Here is an 11,400-nt window from a genome sequence, read left to right on the forward strand (position 1 = left end):
GAATTAACAAATGAATGGAGAATGATTGATTGGAAAATGATGTAGCCGATAGATCTAAACTGTCTTCATAATATAACAATAACATAATAGAAAAAGAAATAATGATATTTGAATTCTCCAATAACTGGCAGTAAATATGATTTGAACCGCTCTCAATCCTAAGGGGAGAAAATAGAATAAGTGATGGGTGAGGGGCGGGGCATCTCAGACCAATTTATTTGGAGAGGGGGAGGGGTGGGCTTGCGGGTTTCACCTGGACAACTGGACGCTAGGATACTGGACAGGTTCTGGGCCTGGAGCGCTGTTCAAAGTGGACCACAATGCAGGCCCAGTTGCATCTTATATAAGGGGTGTAGGTGTGGAAACCTTACCCCCAATTTCCCCCACCCCACCCCACCCCTCACGCCCCACCCCCACCCCGTCCGCTGCTTACTAATGTTATGATTCTAGTACATTGGGTCCAAAAATCATAAATAGAATGCTAAAGCTATTAGCCGCTTGCACAGCAAGCATCTGTCATCTATGACATGCGTGAAGGATCGGTGATTAATTTTATGCAAAACAAGACTGCGCCTTGACCTCAAACATGACCTCTCGAAATATCGAGTAAACAACTGGTTCTTCTCAGAACCACACAACTCAAAAGAGATGATATTCATATGGTGTACGTTACTGCATACATTTGATCTATTCCCAAGACAGTTTCGGGATGAATATTTTGGTAAACTCAATGAAGTTTTGCGTAGTTTGTGTTCCACAGTCTTGCCGACTAGAAGTTTTGGCTTGTCTTTTAGACAAGCAAGGCACCGTTTTGATGTAAATACAGCCTTCTTCAACTGATCATCTTCAGTCTTCTGGATAAGCTTCTCCTACTTTTTATAGGACGTATCTTCAGGAAAGTACCTAAGGCTAAATGACGATGAATCATTTGGTTCTGTGAGTGCTCATGATGACTTGACTAGTTGGTTATGTTTAAAAACTTCAATGAGCTTCCATTTTTCATTTCAATTCCACTAAATTCTCTGTTTTTTCCTCCTAAGTTTAATAAGTTCCTAAGTTCAATGCAAGTTCAACTGATGAGTCATGAATTTGACGAAAGGGCAATTAGCAGCATTTGACATGGAATTTTAAATGTGATAACATTTTGTTCACTTTGATGATAAAAATGTTGGTACATTCCAATGACGAAAATTTACCACTGAATTTTGCCCCAAGAATTTGTGAGAGGGCCCAAAGCTGCTGATTGGCCTCTTGAACAGAGCATTATGTACATGGACGGTGTACTCAAGTACCCCCTCAACGGTAACAGAGAGAGAGAGAGAGAGAGAGAGAGAGAGAGAGAGAGAGAGAGAGAGAGAGAGAGAGAGCTGGGAGATACCTGGAGGCTTTTGTGCCCATCAGGAGACATTTACATGTAATCCTGAACGTATAAACACTGCCTTATGGGGTTACGGAACAATGAGAGGTACCCCACAAGGAATGCCCACCGGGGTAACGTTTTGGTACCCCACAAGTTTTTCACGAAATAGATATATGGATTTTACTCAGAAACTATATAGGAGTTTCCAAGGTGGCCTGATCCGTCGCAAATGGAAGAGTTTTGGAAAAGGGATATTAAGTCCGAATTTCAGCCCAGGAAATTAATTCTGGTTAAAATAAGAGCATTTTGGAATTAGTGTGCGACATTGCACAATTTTAGTTCACGAGAACAAAGAAAGTACGCCACTTCTATGTCTGTGTAAGCGAGTCCTGAATCGGGCCAGTGTTGGTCCTTTTACGGCAAACCATAATGGCCGCCATATTAAGTAGCCTATCTGGACAAACTGACCATTTGACACGATCCTAAATACATGTAGTACTAATCCAAATTGTTTAAATGTGTTCCATGACCCTGAAAATATATGTTTAGACACCAAGATTAAGATACCGTGACTTAGTGGCTTAAAGATGCAATACACGCATTCGGAGATTTAGGTTTTAAATGGCGGCCATGTTTTAAATACAAGATGGCCACAATACTGTATTTGGACAATCTAACCATTTGAAACTATCCAAAATGGTACAGTTCTATTCCTTGACCCTGAAAATGTATGTTTAGACACCAAAACATTGATCCTAAGTGGCTTTGAAGATGAGATATTGGTAGATATAGGTTTTTAATGGCCGCCATCTTTAGATCCAAGATGGCCGCCATAATGTTATTGGATAAGTTGGTTCCTATCAAAAATTGAAAGCTAAGGCATTGAGGAGCATGTATGGACAATTTGGCGCTTTTGTCCGGAATGTCCACATCCATTCACTAAGCTGCCTGACTCACTGGGCATGGACCCGAAGAGATGAATCGGAACGTGCATCCGTGTGGTTGCGAAGGCCTAAGCGTCGCCGTTGCTCAACAAAGTTAATCCTATTACGTACTTGGACGCCATAACGGAGCAGTGAAATTCATGCACCCCCAAAAAACATCATGCCTTTTGAACGTTGCATTTCTAAAATTTCTAAAAAAAAAATGCTTAGTATTGATTGGAATGTTAAATTATAGTAACGGAAGAAAATCTAAATTCTACACTGCTACACTGCATGTCAGTGAAAAAAAATCGCCGCCATCCATGCTGAAACGACAATTCGGGTTACTGACCTTAACGTCAATTTCTAGAAATCTCCTCAAGTTGTTATTTCACGAGTAGTTGAACACTTATATCATCTAAGTGTATTTCAGCTTAATTTGTTGTTGCAAACGCTTGTGTTACACCTTGGCCCTAAGAACCGCGCCTGAAGATATGGTCTTCCAAACGGGAGAAATGAATTTTCAAAGATTTCGCCAGCCGGGTTGAACGTGTTTGTTGCTTCATTAAAAATAAAGTATTACGCCACGTAACCTTTAGAAATCTGCCTTCGCAACCACACGTTCGGCTGAAAAATCCAGACTTTCGTCATTGAGCACGTGGGCCCGTCATGCCCGGGCGGGCAGTGTTTTGTTTAGCCACAAAATCTGCGCAGAAAAAGACAAGTCCACTATTAGGCCCCCCAAAAAAATATTCGGTCTCTGGTCAGACCAAAGTTCCGGAATTGACGCAGGGATGCGGCTTTTTTTTGGGGGGGGGGGCTTTTTTTTTTCTTCAAGCTTGGATTGTATAGACAAGGTGGGGTACTATTTTGCTTTTTTGGTGTCCTCGTGTACATTGGTGTCCTCCATAATTTGCCTTGGTGCTCTCGATCATTTGCCTTGGTGCAATTTCCCATTCCTTGGTGCTTTTTGGTAAAAAAAAAAATTGAGCAGGTGCGGCAATAGAGGGCGCTGTTGGAACTACCGCGGAACATTTTTGAAAAAAAAAGATTGACGCGCATGATTAAAATCGACGCGCGCGCTGACCAGAGACCGACTTATTTTTTTTTTGGCCTTACAGTGTTTTGTTTAGCCACAAACTCTTACGGTTGGTCAAGTGGTGGCGCTGTTGCAAGTTACAGCTGCGTAAAATTTTACTAGCGTGCACGTGTGGAAAGTTTGTGGAGCGAGCGTCGGGGAACGTCGTCTATATTTGTCGCGTTCCTAAATTAACGTTAGAGCTAGAAGATACGGAAAGAATGAGATTTGCTGATGTGTTTACATGCCTGTTGATGTTTCTGTCCAACTAACTGGTAGTGTCAGTTTCGTTAATGTCGAGAAAACAATTGGCATTCATTGCCCCATGGAGCTGTCAAGTGACACTCGCCCGACTCGGGTCCGAGACGCGTACGGGCCCACGTGTTCAAGACGATATGCTGACCTGCTGGTGCTGCTGGTAAGAGAGGCCGGGAGTATTCGACTGGATAAGGGAAATTTGGTCCATTAAATTTTAAAATAGGGGGAAGAAACTCAAACTCCAAATGGATGACAATTTTTTTGTAGCATAAGATTAAGGCTAAGCACTTGCCTTTATTTTACCTGGTTGACATGACTACATGTAGCTTGAGTAACTCCAGCTGACATGCTCATATTCCATGTATTCATTCACATGTAGCGCCGGAGACATAACTAGGGAGTTGGAGTGTGGTAGCAAGAGACCCTTCCGGAATGGCCTCCCAAAAATTGTCCCTTTTCACCTCTAATATCCCACTGCAGATTTCATTTACATACCTCATACATTCAGCAGTCATTCACGAAGCTACTGATCGACTTGAAACAGACCACAAAAAAAATAAAAATGTGAAAAATCTTGACGATCTCGGTGGCTTGTCCGTAAAGAAATGTCCAGTTCCAACGGCTGTCGTCCATTTTGTTTGGTTAATTATGTAAATGCATGCATCACATGATGACATCGAAAAACAATCTGCGCGCGCGGTGTATGTGGGTACCACACCGCTAATACGCTTTCAGGCGCCACAAGTGGGTTCAGTTTTCGTCACGGCTGCGTTGTCGCGGAAAGCAAGACAACGAGATTGCTTTCCACGACAACGCACCAGACGAAAATTTCACATTTGTTTTTTTGTGTGGTCAGTTTCAAGTCGATCATTAGCTTCGTGAATGACTCGGGCGCATTTTATTTTGCAATTAGTAACGGGCGGTTGAATTCTCCCCCAGATCGCATATACCCACGCTTACCCTACATTGTACCTGCAGATTGCCGCCCAGGCCATTGCTCTTTAGAAAATGCAAGGCACTCAAAGTCTCATCGATCGGATTGAAACTCCAAAACTGAAGGTAGGCCTACATGTATTATTAAAACCATGTGTCACATGTCATTCGCTTGGGAAATCCTACTTCTACTCTACATGTAGTTCTAGAATTAGAAGCACTCGTGTGCGCTTTAACTGCTAAGTTCTAGCCCTGTGTTTTTTGGAGGGTCAATGGAAACATTTTCATTAGTCGAATGCATGTTGGGATTGGAAGACAAACGAACACAAATCTATGGGGCACAAATCTATGGGGCCGAGTACCAGTTACAGTACAACTTTCATGTGATTGATTCCATACAAGGCCAACACTCAGACCTCCTGCACATAGTCTACGGGTCATTACAGAAAAAGTTAAAGTATTATAAAAAAAAATGTGCACACTAAAATAGTGTTTCTTCATCAGATCTAAATAAAACTTGTGGCACTTTTCAGGTCATATTAATAAAATTAAAGAATATGAAAGGTGGCCTTGTATGGAATTCTTTCCCAAGAATTTAATGACTATTTTCTTCACATATTTTCAACATGGACTAGCAGATATAAAAATTGAATTTGAAAATGTGCATTTGTCCCCATAACACGCTAATTCCACTTAGGACTCGCCCGGCCCAAACCTTGCCCGGCATAACCACCACACAGGTCCTTGAAGAAAATAACGATCCACGATGAAGATTCAGCCTCCAATTGCAGTGAGAAAAGGGAACATTACCGACAGCCGATCAATAAGCGTTGGCGGCCAGAGCTGCAATTGATTTGTGCACAAACAAAATTTAGTGTACAAAGGAATGGCCATTAATTTGTTGACCTGAGCCAATTTAAAGAATTAGTTGTGGGGATTTCTCATATCGGTCAATCATCACACCAAATATCGTTTCAATCTGTGAAGGTCCAGTGCAAAATCGTGTTGAAATGACACAGAATGACCCAAATAGCGTCCTCTTTTGCCCCTCCCTGAGCTCCCTTTGACTGGGTGGGGTCCGCTCATAAGTCCGACGCCTCATAAGATAGCATCACAAGTCCGAAATTTCGGACCTATGAGGCGTCGGCCTTACAAGGCATAAAATTTATTTCCACCTTGTACGGTACATGGCAGGTCCGACGACGCATAAGTCCGACTCCTCATAAGTCCAAAACAGCGTTTGTCCATTGTCAGACTTATGAGGCGTCGGACGTACATGTACATGTACGAGGGGTCGGACCGCTAGACGGAATGTATGCCTCATATAAGTCCGACGCCCATGAGTCCAACATTTCAGACTGATGAGGGTTCGGGATTATGAGGCGTCAGACTTATGATATGGCCCTGACTGCGTAGCCATTAAATTTGGACTGAATGTTACAACCTGATGCCACTTTTTCTTTATATCATCTCAATAAAGGTCAGTCATTGCAAAAATGTTTAAAAGACATGAACCTGGGACTGAGAAACATTCCCATTTTCTTGAGTCTCCCTAGATTCCTTGAATTGTAGGGTGTGAAGACAAAAGAGGGCAGTATTAAGCAAAATCAGTGACCAATGGAAATTGCAGCTTTGGTCTAAGAATGGCCTGTGTGCGACAGTCGTCCTGATGATTAGGGCTCTGAATCTTTTTAGATTTCTGGAAAAACTGATGTAGCCCAATGTTTTTGCCAATTTGATGCCATTTGATGAGAGAAGGGAGATTTGTAGGAATGATATGGCTTGTAGGGACAGAGCAACATTCAATTGAAAAAAGTCACTTTTGTGTGTCACCAGAATAGAAAATGTCAATATCGCGCCACATGTACCAGTAACAGTTAAGAAATACTTTGAAAATGCACTCAGCTCTCCATAGACTGAGCACTATAACAGACAATAGAAATTCTCTAAGCCCCCCACAAAAACCACCAAATAAACAATCTTAAGTCCCAGTTGTACATGTACATGTACATGTATTACTCTAACTTTTTAATAATGTAACGCCTTGAGCATCGGTCCAGGTGAATATTTGCGCTTTATAAATACCCACTATTATTATTGCTATTATTAAACACATCTCAGCACTGAGAGTTTGTTCAGAACGGGTGGATTCTTTTGAGGTTTTACATTGGGAGAGACTGCGAATGCAGAGCACAAAACGACGTCGCTTGGCATTAAGTGATTTTTAAAAAAAATTCGGCACAAGCACAAGTTGCCGCCAAGTTTTATTTTCCACAGCAATTATTAAACCACATAGTAAAAGCACAAATGGGAGATTCATTCTGACAGTAATCTGACTCATTCGATATTTGATATCATTCCTCAATATCGGAATTGTTTGATATTTCGATATAATTGATAAATTGCCACTTGTATCATTGATATCGACATCATAATACTATTAAATAATCAAGTACATATTGATATTTCGACGCTGCTTTAACCCCACTCCAGTCAATTTCTATGTTCAACTTTTCTAAAATTATTAAATACTTTAGCATGTCAGATTCCCTTTTGTGGTTCCTAGATGCGTATTTTTTTATTGTGACGTTTAACACGTTTTTTTTATTATTATAGTACTGAATACAGATCCGATCTAGTTTGAAGCGCAGTCTTCCAATGTTGCTGCATACAAGTTCCTGTGCCGGTCCAGTTCCTGTTCTGATGTAGCAGCCTTCCCAGCCCATGACTCTGTTCAGGTTTGGTGCATGTAACTCAGCCCTATCCCCTGTTTCCTTGCTCCAAGGCAGGTAAGTCTTGTTTTAAACATTTATGGACCAGGTAATGTTTTAATTGAAATTGTACATGTACATGTACAAATATTTTCCCATAGTCACCAAAACGTACGGGATTATGCTGTGATGATTTCGATAATATTCAGCAAAGGTAGTATTTTAAAAAAAGTTTTACTTTTGACCCTCAATGAAGCTGTTGTTTACCAATGGAATTATACCAAGATTTCAGATCATGTAAACAATGCATGACAAATTATATGAAGCTACTTCCATCAGCTTTGTGAAAGAGAATAACAAAAAACAAAGTCACTTTCAGAATGTTACTACTATACTACTACATGTACTATTTTATTTCTCGGGAAAATATCAACAAATACATGTAAACAAATGACTAAAGTTACAACACAAAACAACAAAAGCTTTAGATACATAAACAAACAAACAAAAACAAAATACCATTCAGCTCCCGAAGGATTGCCCAAAAGAAACGTTGTTTCTGTCTAGGGGTTCTCCAAACTGAATGGCATATGTGAAAACAACAAGCAATAAATATAAAAAGAAATTTTAACTATACAAAAAAAAAAAGTTAAATAAGTTACATTAAGTCAAGAACAAAGTTGGTAAATTATATAATTATTAGACAAACAAATCAAAAGCAAAAAAAAAAAATCAATTACATTTGTACTAGGTAAATTAAATGAATAAACAAATTAATATATACATGTACATTGTACTTCAACTACTACCACTACTACATGTACTACTACTACTACTTCTATTAATAGATAAATAAATAATTAGACAAGTTGGTAAGTTAGCCTAATTAATTAATTAATTAAATAAATGAGTAAATATTGCATTTTTAATTCTTTAAATAAATAGTTATTAATAAATAAACAAAAAAAAACAAACAAAAACAAAAATAAGCTGGAGGCGGAAGGCACATGCTGCGGCCAAAAGCTTTTGAGGGAATGCAGGATCATCCTTGATGTCATTGCACACCTTCTCGATTGTGTGTTGCACCAATCGACTGAGGAGGCGTGCAATAACATCAGGGGTGATCCTGCATTTCTTCAGAAGCTTTTGGCCACAGCATGTGCCTTCCGCCACCCTCTCCAGTGCTGTACATGTACATGGGAAGAGGTTAAGTCGAAAGTAGCAGATTCTGAGAGCCTTTTTTTTCCGTATTGCACTTAAATCCAACCCTCTTGCACAAAGCTGACGAAACTCGCTCTATAAAATTTGTCATGTCCCATTTACATGATCTGAAATTTTGGTTTAATTCCATTCATAGGATCAAAAGTAGGACATGTTTTTTTTTCACATAGTACCTGATATATTACTGTTACACTTCACGTTACAAAAGCGATGTAGTGAGAATGAATGTCGCCATTGCATCTTGGCACTTCAACTGTCTTTAGTTTCTGCTCTTGCAATTTGAGCTGGAGAGCGTCATGTCTGATGGTGGATAGAAACGGATCTATCATTACAATGTAACAACAGTGTTCCATTTCCTGAGACTTCTCCAAGATGACGTCCCTGGTTTGTCTGACAATCTTCCTTATTAAAGTTAATTGTGCATCCTTCTCAGTGAGAAGGATGTATGTATCTAAAGGTTTTAAAGTTGCCCTTCATGAGTTACGTGGAGTACCAGTAACTTAAACAGTCAAGACATACAATGTAGCAATATCATCTAATCCCTGGATGTATGGCTGTGGTAGACTTGCTCATTTTTCACCGTTTCTCCTTCATAACAGGTTTTGAGCAAAGTTTGGCTTATAATTCATCCACTGCTGTGCAAGGTCCTCTCCCTATTTTGCAAAAGTTCCAAGAACTTTCTTGTGTTTAATCTTTCTCTCGTAGCTTTATTCATCTTTTGAATGATATGCTGCTTGTGGATTATTTTGTCAGTTTGGAACCCCAGTCCTCTTCACGAGTAGGTAAAATTTGAAAATGTTGTTTGTCATGGAATCAATGACATGCTTGGTACAGAGTCGTATCAGTACGGATGCCTTTGGCTGAGAATGTTTGAATCTAACATTGTTCCGACTTAAATTATCTGGTTTCAGACGTGTAACTTTTGGGAAAAATGCCCCCCCCCCAAAAAAAAAAATAAATATTGTGCAGAATGTACAGTAGTGCATTTAGAACCAACGATAAACTTCCAATAAAAAACATTCCCAGGACCTTGTTTCAATTCGGTGCTTCTGGGCCAAACTTGGAAAATGTTCGCAAACTTATGCTACCGATGTTTTAATACTCATGCCTGACCAAGTTAAAATGAGGTAGTACCTGCTCATGTGCTATTGTCATTTGAATTCCCCTACTGAATAATTCATAGCGTTGGACCGTTTATCTAAATATCAGTGGAGTCTGCAACCTAAAACTACATGTACATGTATGCTTGTTGTCCAAGTATCATGCGAGTACATTTGTATAAGAGGATGATCATCAAGCCGATTTGCCAAAAGAAACTTGAGATCGTTGTAATACTTGGTCAATCTGTGGTTATTCTAAGGTACAATCCATAAACAGGTAAAAACTATTTCACAGCCGTGAAAGATGACTGCCTGTCAGACTGTGAGGAATTGTTGTAGTTTCAGCAGCTTCAATTTGAAACAAAATAGGCCGAGTTAAAAACACTTTCCAATAAAAAATAAACACATGATAAAAGCCGATGAAAAATAAAAGCCCAAATAAATTATTCAGGAATGTTTGCCTTGCTCAATTCAAAGAGCATTTACAGGAGTGACAGGAAGGTAAGCGGATTCCGCTTACGATAATCCGCTGAGTCAGTGGTCCTAGTACAGGCCCATTGTTATACTTTGCAAATGAGACTAAAGGGCTCACTGCTGACCCGTAACTAAGGACCACATTTAGTCAGCGAGCTCTGCTGAGTCAGTGGACAGTCATTATTGATACGAACCCTTATTGAGTGTGATCCCCGTCAGCCCCCCTTCTGTCTTTGAGTCCCGGTTTGCCGTTTGCTCTATGGTCTGGTCGCAGGGTACTTGAGAAAACCCATGCTGCTGCTGTCGCTGTACAGAAAATTCTCCGCACATTAAAGTGCTTGAATACTGACTTGTGTTTGGTTGAAAGTTCATTCATCTCCATCCAGAAGACAGGCAAATACCTGGAATAGTTAATCCTGTCGACTGCCATCATCCAGGGCATCATGGATCGAACCGCTGATGACACGAACTGCCAATTCCCCTCCTGGGTCCCTCTGATGAAGGATGAACAGAAGCAAGGTTTGGACCATGTTGATGTTGTACACCACATGGCAAAGGTTGGTTTTGCCTGGTTCTGTGACACCCACTTGTCATACTCTAAGAGGATGTCATGAAACTCATCAGAGCAAATACCTGTTCCATGAATGAGTCTGATGGGTATTTGTGTGCAAAAGATTTGATGGTTTTCAGTGTCTCGTGAACTTTTCCTTGTAGCGTCTTCAGATATGCCTGCAAGCGCAATCTATGCAGTGCCTCATAAATGATCTTGTGTATCCTGATACTTAGATTGTAGTGGTGACCACTCATAGCAGAGTTGATGGACCCTTGACCGACAAGTTCAGACTCCACAGCTACATTGTGTACATCTTCCAATCCAGCATCTCTGAAACATTTCCCAATACATGCCAAAAATGCCATAGCTGTATGGAATTCCCAAAGATGAATGACCAACCTTTGCATGAAAATAGCATTGCTCTATTGAATCTGTTGGGCTTTGGCATGGCTTGGTCAAAGACCCTCCAAACCAAGGCAATCGGCTATCTGGAAACTGCATAGCAAGATGGTGTATGCTGTGGAATATTCTGTCGGGCTAGCATCAATGACTGGTAGATATCCTATGCTTGACTGGGGAAGGATGTCAGTACTTTGTAGCAGCTAATTAAAGCCTGTCCAGCCTGGCAGTTGAGGACCTCCAACTTAAGGCAACTTGGATATGATGAAAGCCATGTCAAGCTTCTTTGGCAATCTCTGTGTTTGCAAGAGATCAAATTCTTGGGTTTTAACTTCTTCTGCAAATGGTCAAGGTCCCTTCTTCCTGCTACAGTGGTACTCAGTGATGTCC

The 11,400-nt window shown here is 40.4% G+C and overlaps 1 long non-coding RNA gene across 2 annotated transcripts; it reads left to right on the plus strand.

The window, feature by feature from the left end:
- Positions 1-3,450: 3,450 nt before the first annotated feature.
- On the plus strand, positions 3,451-7,639 carry LOC119727172. 2 transcript variants are annotated; one of them, XR_005270915.1, is made up of 3 exons: positions 3,451-3,779; positions 4,559-4,678; positions 7,169-7,639. It is a non-coding gene; the product is annotated as an uncharacterized LOC119727172 (long non-coding RNA). The 2 variants fall into 2 exon arrangements; XR_005270916.1 differs by having other exon boundaries at positions 4,598-4,678; positions 7,169-7,638.
- The last annotated feature ends 3,761 nt before the right edge of the window (positions 7,640-11,400 follow it).

The sequence above is a fragment of the Patiria miniata genome, unplaced genomic scaffold (assembly GCF_015706575.1).
Source record: "Patiria miniata isolate m_02_andy unplaced genomic scaffold, ASM1570657v1 HiC_scaffold_20, whole genome shotgun sequence".
Lineage (NCBI taxonomy): Eukaryota > Metazoa > Echinodermata > Asteroidea > Valvatida > Asterinidae > Patiria > Patiria miniata.